The following is a 14,226-nucleotide window of genomic DNA, read 5'->3' as shown; positions in this document are numbered from 1 at the left end:
TTCTCTCTCTCTCTCTCTCTCTCTCTCCCTCCTACCTCCTACCCCCCACACCTTCTCCTTCTTTCCCTCTCCCCTCCACCTCCTTCCCCCACCCCGCTCCCCCACATTTTCCTACTCGTCTCCCCTCTCTCCACTGGCCTCCCGGTCGGTCCTGCCCCCACATTGGGCTGGAGGAGAGCCTTACAGGTTGTCAATGAAACATGGAATTATTTCCTTTGATGGCTTAGATAATAGTAGGAGCCAAAGCAATGAGTGAGGTCGGCTGAAACCAATGCAGTCCTGCCCGGGACTGGAGAGCCAATCGCAAGAGCAGAGGGCGGGGCGTCGGTGCCAGCAGATAATTGCTAAGTGCATCGCTAGCACAGTTGGTCCGAGCTGCCGAAAGGTCTGGTCGCAGAGACAGGAACGCGTAATCCTCAGCGTGCTCCAGCCCACAGCTTCGCTCCACTGCTCGGCAGGGCAGCTGGCCTCTGGGCATCGGCCCCTCTGCTTCGCGGAAAAGGTACCTCTGCCTGCGTCCCGGGGGTGCAGCGCCTGCGTCTCCATTGCCAGTGGCTTTGCAGTTTAGCCTAGGTGGAGGGATTGCAGAAAGAAAAGTTTCTGGGAGGAAATGTGATAAAGGTGGGAAATCACTGTCTTTTGTTGGGAGGAAAACAAGCGGACAATTTGGGAAACTTCTGCGCTGGCAAGAAATGGGCTTGTTTACTACTCCTAATTAGCTGCGCTCAGGTCTGTCTAAATAGGTCTGGTCTCGGGCTAGGGTGTCTGCAGGGCTGGGGTGGAGATTCGGGTGTGCTGGGTGAAAGAAGTTGGATCCTAGGGTGTGCTGTTTCCTGGTGCACCCATCATGGATAGGCTGGTTCCGAGAAACGCGATTGGTTGTTTGTGTTTTCCGCTATAGGGTCTGTCCCCTTCGTATTACTTTGATCTGCCTTCCCCAAACTATTGTGACCTTCAACTGGAGTCCTTCCTCAAACTTCTGCCTCCTTCCTGCCTGTCTCAGTTCATTTTATTTGGTGGAAGGAGACATTCCCCGGGGTGGGCGGGTGAGGATGGGCTATTCTGTTTGACCTGGTGGGCACCTAAGTGACAACTTGGTGACACGCCAGCAAAACAGTTCTCAGAGGAAAAGAAATCACATAATCAATTAGCTCCCGAAAACTCTGGAAGACTTTCCAGGCTTGGGGTGTCCCGAAAAAAAAAAAAGAAAAAACGAATAAACGGGACAGAGAGTTCGGTTTGGTACCGTGTGAAGCTTACACCCCTGTCCCCAGAAGGGGTGCCTGGCCCGGAGCATCCCCGCAGCTCTGGGAGGTGGAGGGGGTGGCTCCCTGTAGGTGCGCAGGTTGTTTTGGTGCACAGGTGCATTTGTGACAGAGGTGGTGCTGAAGTCACCATCCACCCTGCTTCTGCTAACTGCTCTTGAAGTAAAACAGCTCACCCCGGCAGGCAGCTGGTTCAGCCCAGAAGCACCCTTGAGCATTCTAAATAGTGAGACCTCAGGGGCCTCTCTTGCTCTGAGACCCTTGGGAAACTCCTTTCTCCCCCTGCCTCCTCCGCCTTTGGCTTCTGCTAAAGGGAGATATTAGGTAGGTGAGCCACTAGGAAGCAGGGACCCATGGGGAAGCAGGCGATGTGCTTGGTCTCGAACTTTCTTCCTCTTCTGGGAAGGCAGCTTCTGCTTGTGTGCCTACCGCACTTCACCAGGTGCGCTGCCTACCTGCGGGATGCTCTGAAGCTGATAGTCTGGGGGTGATCTTCCAAGTCCCAGGGGCATTGAAGAGTTTAGATGATTTTCATCCCTCTGATTTCCGTTAAACCTGCAGCTGGGGAGATTGATTCCCAGTCCCAACAAGACTGCATGTTCTGGGAGGGATTCTCCAATGACACCTCTTCCTCAGGGCACCCTTCTGCGGAGATGCAGATGACAGTCTTGATTCTCCAGCTCCACAAATTCCTTCCACTTTTTAATTCTTATTTTATTTAACCACCACAACAGATTCTCCTCCACTTCCTGTAGGCAGCTATTCTGGGTGGGAACTGTGATTATTGAAACTCTATTCACAATGGTTAAAAAAAATGCCTGCCCACATTTTTTTGGGGGGAGTGTCAAAATACCATCAGTGTTCTCTTCTGTACACCCTATCTGACAGTAAACAAAACAAATTTGCAGCCCTGCCAATTATAATCCTTTTGTGTTTGGGGGGCTTGGAGTGGAAGCTGAACTTTTCCCAGCCGGTGGGCATGGTTAGTCATGGACGTCGTCCTCTGTGGCCTCTCCAGGGCATGTGACCCCCAGGTAGCCCAGGAGGGGCAGCCCCCAGCATGTGGGGGATCTTGCCGGAGAGCACCTTGGTTTTCATGAAGGCAGCAAGGAAACCAGAAAATGCTTTTGAGTTTGAGGATTGCAAAACTGGGGGTTCCCTTTAATCGATGCCAATCTGTTGGATTTCTTTCGTGATAGGAAACATTAAAAGTAAGGCATTTGAAACAGCTCCTGAAGGGTGACTCATGCACAGAGGGAAGAGGCAGTGTGGGGGGGAGGGGGCGGAGGGGGCCTTGGAAAGTACAAGTGGGACACGCTGGAGCACTCGCTTTCCTTCCCTCTGCCTCCTCCTCATCCTCTTTCTTGTATTTCCCCATTCGGAACAGAGATCATTAAAATAACAACTTTAGACCAAAAAAAGGATCCTAGGAGCTGAAAAATAATTGACAAAGTACAAAACACCCTCATCACAGCTTCCCCTTGGATGGGGTGAGGTGTGAAACCCAGGACCCAGCGCCTCTGCTGCGATCCAGTTTGGAGAATCTAATTGCTGGTGTTAGGCTAATTAACTCCTTGTGAAGCTGCATGTCTGTTTGTGTATGCAAGGACCGGTGGATGTGCAGGAAATTAAATGTGTTACTTGTCATTTCATCAAACATGATGGCTTTGGCCAGGACCCTGGATAAGCACTATCCACAGACCCAGCGTTTTCTCCTCTTCCCAATTGGCCAAACCAGATCTCTCTCTCTTTTAACCACGACAGTGGGAAGGGGTTGTGTCTTTCTGCTTTTCCAAGCCCTGCGTGAGTTACCTGGCAAATAAAAGTCCTCTCCTTACTCCTCTGTCCCTCCATCCCTGTCATTCTTCTGTTATCCCTTTTCATCATAAACATATTAGTAAGTAATCTTTTTGCCAACCTACTTTGATCTTGTCATTTTATGCTGATTTTTCTGTTAAAGAAAATTGTTCCCTGAAATAAGACTGAAAACGTATTAAAATTTTTATCAGAGAAGAGCCTTTTGGCCTTCTGCTTTAAAATTTAATTTTTTGGTTTTGGGGAAATCTAATAAGCACGCCTATTATGTTAGTTCTTTTGGTAAACGCTTTTACAATGTCTTGTTTTTTTCTGTGGATGTGTGAATTCCCTTCCTGTCCTAGGGGAAGGTGTGTCTGGAGATTTGAAACACTCTGGAACACCTCAGAAAGTTGAAGGGGTTGGAGCACGCTATTTCCATGTATTCAAGGTGGAGTGAAGGCTGTTTTGAAACCTTGACCCTGAAATGTATTCACCACACTCTGCTATTTTCTCTCTTCATCTTTCATTTAGGAAAATTTCATAGCCGAAATTATGAGTAAATAGTTCATCCGACTCACTCTCCTTCCCATGCTTGTGCCCCTTCCTCCCTTCCACCCTTCCCCCTTGGGAGCTATTTCACACTGAAGCGGGTACCTGGGTAATCTTAATCTGACATGTAGGGGTACCTCTCTTTCCTGGTTACTTTTTGTTTCTTCCTTCCTGTCATTTCAGGGGGCCCCAGGGTGGAGATCTAATTGTAGATGTCTTGTGCACCTCACTCCCGAAACAGTTAACCAGGGGACATCAGGAATTGTGGAATGTGATAGGAGCCTACCCTGGGGAGCAATGAGGTAATCGTTTCCCCAAGTTCAGTTCTATGCAGACCACCACCTGGAGTGGTGCAGCTGACCTGCGTGAGGCAAACAGGGCAGATGCTTCGAAGCACAGTCCTGTGTGACACCTGGAGAGTCCCACCAGGCGCAAGCCCTCACTGCGCCACTGTCCTGAGGCCTGCGCCTGCTGCAGCCCCATGCACAGGGCTGACCTTGGAAACATTAGCACGCAGGGAAATTTGCCTGCTGTGCTCTCAGTTTCTTTGTTCTTTGTTCTCACCCCTAAATCTATTAATAGTTCGAAAGGATCAAATCTACTCATTCATACTAAGGTGTGAACAGTTAATAGTGTTGCCACTTACAGAGGTATTTAAATTCTTAAAGGAAATCAAAGATGTGTGTATGTTCTCACTCACAAGTGGGAGCTAAGCATTGAGTACACATGGACAGGAAGAGGGGAACAATAGGGGCCTACTTGAGGGTGGAGGGCGGGACGAGGGTAAGAATCAAACACCTGCCTATCAGGTACTATGCTTACTACCTGGGTGATGAAATAATCTATCTGTACACCAAACCCCTGCGACGTGTAATGTATCCATTATCACAAACCTGCACATGTACCCCCTGGACCTAAAATTAAAAAGTTGGCAAGAAAACAAAAGATGTGCACAGTCAAATTCCAGGCACCTGCCAGTGGGACTGGGCAGAGGCAGACTGAGTTTGGATGGCGAGCAGAGTGGGGAACGGCGGCCTTTGCTTTTTAGCTCTGGCTGGTCCTGCTCTGACCCATGCTGAAAACATGCGGCAGTGTCCCAGGGCTTTGTGATCTTACTATCTGGGCTCTGGCACTTGAGCTAGATCCCTCAGATTTGAACTTGGGCATGTGCTTATGTGCCTTTTCTGACTTTTAGTCCCCTTAGATATAGAGCCAGAGGTCAGCACTACGTTCTCACAGGCTCCTTTCCGCTCCAACCTTCTCTCTCGATTTTGCCACAGAGCCCTACATCCCACTGCAGATGCTACAGCCCTGGAAGCTCTCGGAGCCTGCAGAGCTTCCTCCCGTGCGGGCCACAGTGATCAGCGATGCTTTCGGAGCTGGAGTCCATGAGGGCAGCTCGGAGGATGTCGTAGCAGAAGAAACACAGGATGAGGGCTGATGTAATAACTGATTTTGGTTTAGGAGGGGATGTTATATGGAGGATGGCGACCAGCTGTTCTCCATCTCCAGCAAGGATTGAACTAGAGAAAATAGACAGAAATTGCAGCAGATGGACTTAGATTAGGTATGAGGAAGAATTTTCCATCAGCAAGAGATGTTAAAAAGGGAAGGTTGTTGAGCTGCTGTGATGATCTTTAGGAAGTGGATAAGCAGGGGCTTTTAGCTGAGGGAGGAGCCACAGATCTGTAAGGAGGGAAAGGCAAGGGCCATGGAGTCCAGGCATCTGTGCCCTCTGCTGATGAGAACCCTTACCTATCTCCCTAAGCCTGGAGACCCCTCCCCTGCCCTGCCCCAGCTGCCACCTGGACTGGCAGATTCTATCTATTGCATGGGAGTCGTTCATCAAGTCCAATCTTTCACTTCCAGATGTGGCAGATGTTGCCCAGAGAGGTGACAGGCCTTGGCATTGTCACACAGCCAGCTGATAGAAGAGGGAGGACCAGAATACAGGTCCTCCATTTCCCAAGTCAGTGTTATTTGCTTTGTAGCTCATTTTCTTCTCGTTTCCAAATTGAATAGACCATTTGCTTTCTCTAGGCTCCTAATTTCTCTGTAACCAAATGGCAAAGACAGGAACACCTGTGGTTAAGCAATATTTATTGAGTGCCTGTTACTAACACCATGCACTCCACTCCAGCTTCCCTGTTTATGCCGATGACTCTTTAGTTCTGGTTGAGTGGCTGGGAGGGGCTGCTGACCCATCCCTGTGGGGGCTACTGAGTGTGGCTGTGAGGCCAGGGTGGCGGGAATGTGTTCTAGAAACCAGAGCTGAGAGGAGGGGATGGGTAGACCAGAAGAGGATGAGAAGAGAGACATGAGAGCAATGAGATACTTAATCTGAATCTTATGAAGGGAAGAGAGACTTTAGATATCTCTGCAAACTTCTCACTGGATAAATGAAATAAGACGGGCCCATAGCATGAGATCACTCTGGGTAAGACACACCACCTGTCACCTTACGGAACGGGATGAAACATACCACGTGAGGGCGTTCGGAGAGGGTGGAGTGGTGGCCCAGTGGAAAGTGCACGCCGCCACACATGTGGTGGCCTAGCTCCGGACCCAAAGGCAGGCTGTCAGTGAAGTCGGGAAGTCTCACAGTTTTGAGAATGAGGCCGTGACCAGCTGTGGAGGGTTTTGCTTTGTGTTGGTTTGAGCCAAGTAGGAAGCAAGATAAATTGGTGAACTGAGCACCACAAAATAAAACCATCCTGTGTGTAGCCCTGAGAAGAAAGAAGAAAGCACCCCAGTTAGTGCTGAGCTAGGCAGCAAGAGGACAGCACAGGGTTGGCAGTGAGTGTCCTGTGGGAAGGCCTGACCCTTCCATGCCCCTGGCTGGCCAGGGCGTCCCTGTGCTAACAAAGGCATCCTGGGCCTTTGTGCCCAGCACAGAGGTAGGCACTAGGGGATCTACCAGAAGGAAGAGGGGGTTTTTCTCCTGCAGGAACTGGCCCAGCAAGACCATCAGCCCCTCAGGCAGCAGGGCAGGGTGCCCTTCCAGGGATTGGCTGAGACAAGGCATGGAGAAGCCTCAGGGGCAGAGGGCCCAGGGAACGCCAGGGGCTGGTGGGCAGGGCAGGCAGCCCAAGGTGTGAGACAGGCTCAAGCTTGGGATGGTGCAGATGTGGGAGGAGCGGTGGGTCAGCCCAGAAAGGGAGGAAACCCAGGGACTGCAGCGCTCATCTGCAGAGGGCAGAGCAGCCCACATGGCCCATGGAGAGAACCCAAGTGATACACCAGGCAGGGTGGCCAACCCAGTGACCACCATGTGTCCTTACCACTCACAGTGATGTTCACTGAGATCACCACACTGTCTTCAATTTCCCCTCCACCTTCCCCTTTCCCCCTCCCGCCTCCCCCTTCCCTCTTCCCTCTTCCCCCTCTCCCCTCTCCCTTCCTCTCCTCTCCTCTCCTCTCCTCTCCTCTCCTCTCCTCTCCTCTTCCCACTCTGTTGCCCAGGCTGGAGTGCAAGGGTGCAATTATGGTTTACTGTAGCCTCGAACTCCTGGCCTCAAGCAATCCTCCCACCTTAGCTCCCAAAGCTCTGGGATTACAAGCACACACCGCCGCATCCAGCCCCTGCCCTCGATTTTGATGCCGCAGACCTTACTGGAATATAGTCAGGTGTATTAAGTGGATAGAGTGCATCTGGGTGCAGGGTACACCATGATTCTCCTTATTTGGGGTGGGCAGAGGAGCCTCTGGGAGTCAGGAACACCTGAATGGGACCTGAGGCTTGAATAGGTACCATCAGGTGGATGGGAGGAGAGTAAGAAAAAGGGAGCCACGGTGGCAAAACTCCATCCAGCGCATGATTGGCACAATGTGTCGGTGAGATGTGGATGTTGCTGAATCTGCCCATACGAGGCATGTTTTGGAGGCAAGGGGAGCTAGGGTTGTGGGTGCCCACCAGGTAGGGAGGGGTGGCTGCCACATGAAGGAGCAGAAAACTGTCAGGCAGGAAATGACCTGCTCACATTTGCATCTAGGAAAAATGGTCCAGCAGTTGTGAAATGAAGAGTAGAGGTGAGGTTTGAGAGGGGTGCAAAGGGGAGAGGCCAGTTCAGAAGTAATTTGCTGCTGTCCAGGTGAGAAATGGCGAGGGCCGGCAGGAAGACAGTGGAGATGGGGAGGGGGAGGAGGGCAGCATCAGCAGCCGATACTTTGACTTCATAAGTTACACTAGATCAGGGAAAAATGAAGAGGAATTATTCATCCCCGGGAGAAGCTGACAGGTGACAAAGAAAGGTCATAGTGTTAGATGAAAGAGAGAGCAGTGTTCCCTGTAAAGATGGGATGGGAGGAAATGGGTTTAAACTATAGGAGAAGGATCCACACTGGACATTCGAATTAATGCTTCAGTGGAGGTGTTCGTGAGACGTGGGGAATGGGGTCTTTCAAGGGGTTTGTGGATTCATTCTCTTTTTCAAAAAGTGTTTTTAAAAATCAGTGAGCAAAGAATGGGAATAGACAGTTCACATAACAAAAGAAATAAGTGGCCAGAAAAATACGTAAAAGTGTCTCTCCTCACTAATAACAAAAATGTGAAATTAAAACAAGGTATCATTTTCCATTTAACAGATTAGCAGAAATTAAAAATGATAATGTCATATCCAGTGTTGTTGGGAAATGGAAATTTTTATACTTAGCTGGTGGATATGTGAAATGAGATAATTTGGAAACATAGGAGATGTATCTCAAAAAAATATACCCTTTGAACCAGTAAGCAATTCCTCTTCTAGGAATTTATCCTAAGGAAATAGTTAGAGATGTGCAAAATAGTTCTAATTAAGAATATTCCTTTCAGCATTATTCATTACAACATTGCATGGAGGCATTAATTAAATATAATATGACTCCTCCATAAAATGGAAATCAAGAAAACTATTAAAATTACATTGAATAATACATAAGAATATGGGAAAATGCTAATAATATATATTAAGTAAGTAAAGACTTAAAAGTAAATAGAGTATAATTGCAATTAAAACAAAAGGTGTATGTAGTCCTGAAAACTAGAGCAGAATATTATATTATCAAAATCTTCATGGTGGTTATCACTGCATTTTGGGAAACATATGACTTTTGATTTCTTTAAACTTTTTTGTACTTTCCAAATTTCCTCCAGTAAACATGTTATTTTACAAATTAGACGACATGCTTTCTAAATCAGTCACTCCAACCACAAATGTTCAAGCAGTGACTAGCCATGTAGCAAAGCTGGGTGCGATGCTGTTCAGTAAGATGTGAAATGCCTGCATCCTGAGTCCATTTGGTGGGAGAAGATAAACGCTCATGTGAAATCCGGCAAGTGCCGCCTGCTTCGTCAGTAAGGGCTGGACGTCTGCTGCAGCCAGGTGCGGAGTGTGCAAGATACCTGTGCAGGGAACATCCTTGTTCCTTCCTCTTCGCCACATTCCCACCTCCGGGCTGTGTCACCTGCAGTGGTCAGGCCTGTCTTAGCATTTCAAGGGGTGCATCACATATATCTGCTCATTTCACAAGCAGAGAAGTTGAGGCTCCGAACAAAAGACTGTCTTGGTCAGGGTCACAAAGTCAGTGAGTGGTTTTGTTAGGTATGAAAACAAGAAACTTTGCTGCCCCACACCATGCTCTTTCCAGAGTGGGCCACTCTGGGGGTTCTGCGTGCTCTAGAAGGGGGTGGTAGATTTTTGCAAGAAGGTGTGAAGCCACCCTTCCTTCCTTTCATCCTTCTTTCCCAGAAGCCATGCCTTTGGCTTAATCCACTTATTAATTAAGACCAAATGCATGTGTGGCAGCTATCCCATTTACAACAGGGACTTTGGGTGCTGCAGGCCCCCTCCAAGGTGACCCTCTGGGTCTCCTCCTGATGGAGTGTCGCATTTGTTAATGCTTTTCCAGAATGTGTTTGCTCCCTGCTGTGGTTTCCTTTGTTGCATAAACTCCGGGCAGCCTGAGACAGCCTCCACAGGGTGAAAGTCACAGCTGGCTGGCTCTGTGATGGGTGCCAGGGCCACCTGGGGACTCTGGGGCGCCTTCCCTAAGCAGGGCAGGTGACGGCTCTGATGGGCACGCCTTTGGACCGTTCACAGGCTAATTGGGAAAAGTGGACAGGCCTGCCTGAAGGTAGGGCAGGACAAAGAGGAGTGGTGTAGGCTGCATGGCTGTTTGCTGCTCTGTTTATTTTAATAATAACTCATTGTGCGGTGTTTTGTATTTACAAGCCTCAGAGGTGGGTGGGGAAGGTGCTGGCATCCCCATTTTGCAGAGGGGGAAATCGATACTTGGAAAGGCAAAGCCACTCTCCTTAGTTTGTAAGGGCAGCAGGCATAATAGCCAGGCAGGGAATGAGCTAGATTTTCTGCCTGCAAATACAGCCCTATCTGTCATCGAGAAGGGCTTCCTGCTGGCCTACCTGATGTTTCTGGAGAAGGAGGGGTGTGGAGTAGCACTCTGTTCAGCCCTGGCTGATGCTGAAGGAGTTAAGAGTAAGAGACGACTTTGGGTCCAAGGGTGTATTCAGCTGAGGTTGAGTGTAGGTGCTGAGAAAAGTGGATAGTGCTGAGGGTGAACAAGGACTCACAGGACTCATGGAGGCAGAGGGTCCCAAGCCCCGAGCATTGAAGGATGAGAGCCTCAGGGGAGGCAGGAGGGGTGTGCTGGGGACAAGTGGAGATCTGGAGCTGAGACCTGGTGTGAACTTTCTGTGGCTCCTCAGGGGCAGATTGGCTCCACCGGGAGATGGAAGGGGACAATGGCAAGAGGTGCCCCAGCATTCCAGGATCCGTCTCCGAAGTCTCTCCTGTTTATTACACCTGCGATAACATGGCTGTGAGAGGACCGAAGGGAGGGGGAGCCGAGAGGCAGGGGAAGTGGGTTGAGGGGTCTCATACCTGTTCTTTCCCCTCTGCCATCTCTCTGGGTTTTGTTCCTGTTGAGAATGCAGTTGCTCTGCGGGGATGCAGGAAGAGAGAAAGGAAGACTGGGAGGGTTGCTTGCCTGCCAGTTCTTACCATGCTTTGGGAAACACATGACTTTTGATTTCTTTAAACTTTTTTTTTTGTATTTTCCAAATTTCCTATACCAAACCACGATTTTACAAATCAGAAAACATGCTTTTTTTTTTTTTTTTCTTTCTGAAATGAAGTCTCGCTCTGTCACTCAGGCTGGAGTGCAGTGGTACAATCTCTGCTCACTGCAACCTCTGCCTCCTGGGTTCAAGCAATTCTCTTGTCTCAGCCTCCAGAGTAGCTGGGATTACAGGTGCCCACCACCAAGCCTGGCTAATTTTTGTATTTTTAGTAGAGATGGGGTTTTGCCATGTTGGCCAGGCTGGTCTTGAACTCCCAACCTCAGGTGACCCACCCTCCTCGGGCTCCCAAAATGTTGGGATTATAGGCATGAGCCACCGTGCCTGGCCAAAACCGGCTTTTTTTTTTTTTTCTTTGAGACGGAGTCTTGCTCTGTCGCCCAGGCTGGAGTGCAGTGGCGTGATCTCCGCTCACTGCCAGCTGGGTTCACGCCATTCTCCCACCTCAGTCTCCCAAGTAGCTGGGACTACAGGCGCCCACCACCATGCCCGGTTAATTTTTTGTATTTTTAGTGGAGACCGGGTTTCACCATGTTAGCCAGGTTGGTCTTGATCTCCTGACTTCGTGATCTGCCCGCCTTGGCCTCCCAAAGTGCTGGGATTGCAGGCATGAGCCGCCGTGCCCGGCCTCAAAACCAGCTTTTTAAATCAGTCATTCCGACCACAAGTGTTCAAGCAGTTACCATTTATGTAGCAAGTTTAGGATAGGAGGATTTTCGGAATGTGGGAAGAGAAAGGAGAAGTTATGAGACACCAAGAAAAATAAAAAGGAAAAAAAAAGGGAGCAGAGTGGGGAGTTGTTGGAGAACCCAGGAGGGATGTTCAGAAATTCGGGAGCAGCTCATGGCACAGCAACAAGCCTGTGTGTAATCTCTTTTAAAGTTAGAGGTAGACTCTTCGGTGTGATAAGACACAAACCAGAAAGAAAGAAAAAGAGCCTAAGGCTGCCCACTGTTTTCAAATGTTTAAGCATTTGGTCATCACCCTGGTTTTACAGATGAGAAAACCAAGACTCACCAAGGTGACACTGCTCCTGAGTGGCTGACTCCAAGCCTGTGTGCCGTCTGCTGTGCTGCACTGTCCACTCACCCCCCCTGGGCTGCAGCCAGGACTCCAAGCTGCATGACTCTGGCGGCCTGGAGGAGAGAGGGAACGAAGCATCTGGGGCATTGCTCTGTCTGCCTCCAGAGAAGTCGCGCCTGCATTTGCTCCTCCTGATCCCCAGGGGCCTGAAGAAGGATGCCAGCAGGGCATTCCCTGATCTGTCCCCTTTGTCGCTGGAGAGTCGTTGGCTTCAGTCTCTTTAGCAAGGGACACCCTGGCTCTGGGGCTGTGTGAGCTCTGAGCCATGGCTCTGTTCTTTGATTTCTCCATGAGGCAAACAATGTGCTTCTCTTTCCCATCCTTCAGTTTCCTTAATAGGAGATATGAGCTTTTGACATGTTATGTATTCTTTTATTCATTGCTCAGAATGTTGGGAATTGGTAGGTACACTTCTAAACTTAGAGGATTCAGCAATGGACAAAACTGACCCAGTTCCCAGCCTCTCAGAGCTTAGATTCAAGTCGGGGAGACGGATGGCAAACACATAAGCAAACCTGTGGAAGGGCCAATGAGTGCAAGGGAGAAACATGAAGCCCTACAGGGGGAACAGGGAGTGAGAGGGTCTCATTTATACATGCCACTTAGGCAGAGACCTGAAGGCAGCGAGGGATGGTCCCCGTGGATATTTGGGGGATGAGCAGTCCAGCCCAAGAAGACCCTGAAGCTGGAGACACTTGGGGTGCCAGGAATAGCAGTGAGGACAGGGTGTGCTTCCTTGAACCACTGGGAGTTTTGAGCTGAGGAGTAACATAGTCCATGATTTAAAACGATTGCTCAGGAGGATCACTTGAGGCCAGGAGTTTGTGGCTGCAGTGAGCTATGTCCGTGCCACTGCACTCCAGCCTGGGTGACAGAGCAAGACTCTGTCTTAAAATAAATACATGAATAGGCCGGGCGCGGTGGCTCACGCTGTAATCCCAGCATTTTGGGAGGCCAAGGCAGGTGGATCACGAGGTCAGGAGATCGAGACCATCCTGGCTAACACGGTGAAACCCCGTCTCTACTAAAAATACAAAAAATTAGCCGGGCGAGGTGGCGGGTGCCTGTAGTCCCAGCTACGCGGGAGGCTGAGGCAGGAGAATGGCGTGAACCCCGGGAGGCGGAGCCTGCAGTGAGCAGAGATCGCGCCACTGCACTCCAGCCTGGGTGAAAGAGCGAGACTCCGTCTCAAAATAAATAAATAAATAAATAAATAAATAAATAAATAAATAAATAAATACATACATACATACATACATACATGAATAAATAAAAATGTAAAAAATGAATAAATAGGTTACTCTGGTTGCTATGTTGATAGTACAGTGGAGTGGGGCCGTGTGGAGGCAGAGGCGCCCTAGGAGGCACTGGTCCTGGCAAGAAGGGAGCTGGCTCGGGTCGGGTGGTAACAGCGGGGAGGGAGAGGGCAGATCCTGGATGTATTTTGAAGGGACAGCTGGCAGGATTTGCTGATGGGTTGAAGGTGGGGTTTGAGAGACTAGAGGGTTCGAGGATGATTCCAAGGCTTTTGGCCTGAGATGGTGGGAAAGACTGTAGAAGGAGCAAATTAGAAATTGTGAGGAGTAGAGAGGGAGGAAGTGAGTTTGTTTTGGGGGTTGTTGGAGCTCTAGTGAAATGCCCACTAGACAGTTGTGTTTTGGTCTGGAGTTCAGAGACAAGCTCTAAGCTAGAGAACCCTGGGAGTGATCAGAGTTTCATGGTGTCTGTGAGATCGCCTAGGGAGTGAGTGTAGACAGACAGGACATAGAAAGGCGGATCCTGAGAATGGCAGTATTTATAGATCTAGGATGGGTTTTGCAAACTCTTTCTTAAAGAGCCAGATCGTAGATATTTTAGGCTTTGCAGGCTGCACAGTGTTTACTGCAGCTACTCAGCATTGCTGCTGCAGCACGGAAGCAGCCATAGAGGACATATAAATGAAGGAGCATGGCTGTGTCCCAATAAAACTTTATTTACAAAGCAGGAAACCCACCCATCGGCCATAGGTTTGCTGACCTTGGATCCAGGACACTGGAGAGGAACCAGCAATGGGGACTGAAGCAGGAGCAGCCTGGAGATTCGGGTGGACCAGGAGAGGAGGTTGCCTCAGAAACTAAGCAAAGCGTTTTTGCAGAAGAAAGTAGTGATCTGCTGGGTCAAATCCTGCTGGCATAAGAAGTAAGATGAGGACTGAAAATTGCATGTGAGCAGTGTAGGGGCTGTGGGTGAGCTGATGAAAGCACTTTGGTGGAGGATGAGGCGAGAGGCTCCTTGGAGTGAGTTCAAGGAGAGGCATTGGAGATGGCGCATGCAAACAGCTTCATGGAGAAGTGGAGCTGTAAAGCCATGCAAAAAAAAAAAAAAAAAAAAGAAATGTCAACTCTAGGGATACATGGGGTTAAAGCTAAATGGGAAAAGTAGTGGGATGTTTGTATTGGATGGAAATGGGCCAGTGAG

The 14,226-nt window shown here is 49.4% G+C and overlaps 1 protein-coding gene across 3 annotated transcripts in view; it reads left to right on the top strand.

The window, feature by feature from the left end:
• Positions 1-361: 361 nt before the first annotated feature.
• Positions 362-14,226, top strand: part of ZMAT4 (zinc finger matrin-type 4) — a 365,512-nt gene continuing 351,647 nt past the window's right edge. For 2 of the 3 annotated variants that reach the window (XM_058433569.1, XM_032143630.2), the window contains exon 1: positions 362-502. The gene's annotated coding sequence lies outside the window, so the exon portion shown is untranslated. Of the gene's footprint in view, positions 503-13,437; positions 13,948-14,226 lie in introns of those variants that run through there. The other variant, XM_058433568.1, reaches the window with a different exon arrangement.

This window comes from Hylobates moloch, unplaced genomic scaffold (genome assembly GCF_009828535.3).
Source record: "Hylobates moloch isolate HMO894 unplaced genomic scaffold, HMol_V3 SCAFFOLD_22, whole genome shotgun sequence".
Taxonomy (NCBI): domain Eukaryota; kingdom Metazoa; phylum Chordata; class Mammalia; order Primates; family Hylobatidae; genus Hylobates; species Hylobates moloch.
The sequence above is the reverse complement of the archived record's forward strand: the minus strand, read 5'-3'. Positions and strand labels throughout refer to the sequence as shown.